The 3,791-nt window shown below is 48.7% G+C and overlaps 1 pseudogene; it reads right to left on the reverse strand.

Moving 5' to 3' along the window:
* Positions 1-3,102: 3,102 nt before the first annotated feature.
* On the reverse strand, positions 3,103-3,244 carry LOC149864433 (U2 spliceosomal RNA; annotated as a pseudogene).
* Positions 3,245-3,791: the final 547 nt, after the last annotated feature.

The raw sequence follows: 3,791 nt of genomic DNA on the forward strand, positions 1-3,791 counted from the left end.
CAGCTCATGGCTCAGTATGAAATGAGAGCATAATATGGCTTTTTGAAATATTTGTTCTTTCTGTAGCAGTCTCTAGCAAATATTTATTTTTTCTGTAGCAATTGTATAACCACAAATTCTACACATCCTTTAAGGTAATAGGGGATGGGTTATTATGCTAACAAATCACTTGCTGAGATCAGGCCAGATCCTTAACTGCTATAAATCAGCATAGTTCTTCTAACTTCAGTAACTGCCTACATTTGATTTATACAAGCTGAGAATTTGTCCTAGTAAGTAGCAAGTTTCACTAAATATCTTAACCCTCTACCCTGAAACAGGTTTTTCACTTGTATATACTTACTAAAAGTAGAGTCATCATGATTTGGGGTTTAGGGCAAGGGCAGCCACTGGAGAAAGTGATGTAGCACTAAAGCTGTCATAACCACTTGTGTTGTTCCTAGGAGGCCCTGTATCATCAGACTGAAACAACCATTCCTGAGACTGATATACTGTATGTTGTGGCTAACAGGGCTATGTGAAGCTTCAGTAGCTGATTCAATTTGCAGGAGATTTGGCCCAATTCAGTGGATGAATCTCTGAATCTGAATCTAATCGAGGGACCCATTAAAAGCTCTGAATCAAATCGAAGCCTCAGCATCTATTCAGAAGGCAGACATGCAGGAAACAGAAACTGAGAAGAGGGAAGGGGTGGGGAGGAGACTTCTTTGATATTGACAGCTGTAGATGGCCAGTGACTGATCTTTCTCTGAGTTCCCTTCTAATCACAGTGCTCTGGGGGAGGGATGTAGAAACAACATATAAGGCTGTGTGTAAACTCATCTGTGTGCCTTCTGTGAGCTGTCTGTTGCTCTGTTGCAGCAAAAGCATATGAAGGGCTCTGGCATAGTAGTAGGTAGTCTCTTAATCCTTTCCTATTTACCTTTGCCTATGTAATCCGGGTGGTGGCCCAATAGTTGCCAGCCCTACCCAATATCAGAGACGGTGTGGTGAGAGTTGGGCAGGGCTTCTGGCCAGCAGAAATTTAGTTTCCAGCTGGCTCCTGCTCCCCACAGAGCAGCCCATGGTCCCAAGAAGGTCTAGCACTTAACTATTTACACTTTATTTACAAAACAAGAATAATAGGAAAGGTTATTTGCAAGTGAACTTAAATGGCATAACCAGAATCACAAAACAAACCAGAATGCATTAGGTGGTAATTGATGGAAGTCAATCGTCATGAAGCTCTGTGACAAGTGGATTCCCCCCAGGCTCTGTCCTTGGACCTATATTGTTCAACATCTGCATTAATGATGTGGACATTGGAGTCAGAAGTGGACTGGCCAAGTTTGCTGATGACACCAAACTCTGAGGCAAAGCATCCACACCAAAAGGCAGGACAGTGATCTGGGCTGACCTGGACAGGCTCAGCAAATGAACAGACAAAAACCTGATGGTGTTTAATACTGAAAAATTACCACCTTGGGAAGAAAAACCTTCCAGCATCCTTATAGGCTTGGCAGTGCTATGGAAGAAAGAGACTTGGGGGTCATCATTGACTACAAGATGAACATGAGCCTGCAATCCGATGCTGAGGCTAGTAAAGCGACCAAAATGCTGGCTTGCATCCATAGATGTTTTTCAAGCAAATCCGAGGACATCACTCTCCCCTTGTACTTGGCCTTGGTGAGGCCACAGCTGGAGTACTGTGTCCAGTTTTGAGCTCCACAATTCAAAAAGGATGTGGAGAAGCTTGAGAGAGTCCAGAGAAGAGCCATGCACATGATCAGAGGTCAGGAAAACACACCTTACAATGACAGGCTGAGTGCCATGGGGCTCTTTAGCCTGGAAAAGCATAGGCTCAGGGGTGATTTGATGGCCACCTATAAGTTTATCAGGGGTGACCACTGGTACCTGAGGGAATGTTTGTTCACCAGAGCGCCCCAAGGGATGATGAGGTTGAACTGTCATAAACTGCTGCAAGACTGTTTCAGGCTGGACATAAGGAAGAATTTCTTTAGTGTCTGAGCCCCCAAGGTCTGGAATAGCCTGCCATCAGAGGTGGTTCAAGCACCTACATTGAACACCTTCATGAGAAATTTGGATGCTTATCTTGCTGGGATCCTATGACCCCAGCTAACTTCCTGCCCCTCAGGCAGGGGGCTGGACTCAATGATCTTCCCAGGTCCCTTCCAGCCCTAATGTCTATGAACCCTTGACTCAAGAACCACAGGTACGGTAACTGACAGCTTTCAGCCACTGCTAAGATACTACCACAAGGAAGCAAGGTGCTCACTCCCAGCAGCTCCAACAGGCTTCCCAATAAGTGACAGACTGCAACAGGTTAAGCTCTTCTGGTTTGCAGCAATCAAATTTTATCAAACCCCAACCCCACAAAGAGGCTGAAGGGAGACACTCCATGGCAAACAAAAGGACAAGCAACAGTGTAGGCTCCTGCAGCAATCAGCATGACCCAAGCACAAAACTCAGGGACTCCATCCAATGACAATCAGCTACAGAAGAAGGGACAGGACTGAGTCACCTCTGGGGCAGTCAGTGGCAGAAGGTCAGCAGCACTGGCAGCTCCCAGGGGTCATTGCTCTAAACCCCTGCTCCAGATGACTCGCCAGGCACCCCACACACCTCACAGTCATCAATCCCACTTCGAGCGGCGGCCTGTGCCCTGAGCTCCTGGGGGCCCTTGTCCTGGCACTCTGCTGCTCCTCAGGTTCCCACCGTCTTGCCTGCTGCTGTCCCACTTCCCTAGGGAAGGTAAGAGGTTTTCTTAACTCACCGGCCCAGCTCCCTTCTTCGGATAAGGATGCCGCCTGTGCTCCTGGCCTCTGCTTCTTCTCTGCAGTGGAGTGGGGGGCGAACTGCCACCCCTAGCCTCCAGGATGCCTGGCACGTCCAGCACACTGCGATGGGGCCTTGGGGCACCAGCTCTCTGCCCCCAACCCTGGCCACTGCTTCCTCTCGGCTGCAGGGCTGGAGGCACGGTCGACTGCCGCTGCCTTCTCCCAGGGCCTTTGAGGCTCTTCAGAGGGGTCTCTCTGTTCCCTCTGCTGGGTCACCTCACCCCAGCTCTTCTTAGGCCTTTTTCTGTTTTATTTATTTATTTATTTTTTTTGCACCAGTCCTGGAAGCACTGCAATACCAGGTCAATGCATGGAGTGGATGGAGCAAGCTCCGGTTCCACCACCCAACACCAAAAAGAATCTGCTCAATATAGATCTCCGATGGAGGACATATCGGAGACAATCACTTGCCCTGGGGAGCCTGCCTATGTGGTCACGGTGCTTCCCCTGCCGCACTGCTTCCCCTACCAGTTATCAGCACTTTCTTATGACTGCTTGGCAAGCAGCTCTTCTTAGGCCTCCTGAGTTGTTCCTTGGAGTCACTGTCAGCAGCTCTCCATGCCAGTTCAGCTGCTACTTTTATCCCCTCTGGCAGTCCCTCCCTGGCTAAACTGGCCAACCAGGGCTCAGGGTGTCTGGCCTCCAACTCTGGCCATCCCCCTTCCATGCAAATGAGGGGATTGAAAACCCCTTCTTTTGATTGGCTTCTCCTTTTCCACAGGGCAGGGCTCCTCTGCTCCACCCTTGGGGTCGCTCAGAGTTCACTGGCACTGTCTCTAGCTCAAGGTAAATATCTCAAGCCAATCTGGTGAGCCCACATTAGCAGTTTGTTACACCTACGATCCCTATTGTTATCCATTCCTTTCAGCTGATTTTTCCCCCAAAATCCTCTGACTTATTCTTTACTATTCATTCCATCCAGGAAGAGCGTGCACACCAACTGCAGATGCTTCC

The sequence above is a fragment of the Crocodylus siamensis genome, chromosome 5 (genome assembly GCF_052110815.1).
Source record: "Crocodylus siamensis isolate JL-2025a chromosome 5, ASM5211081v1, whole genome shotgun sequence".
In the NCBI taxonomy this organism is placed as follows: domain Eukaryota; kingdom Metazoa; phylum Chordata; order Crocodylia; family Crocodylidae; genus Crocodylus; species Crocodylus siamensis.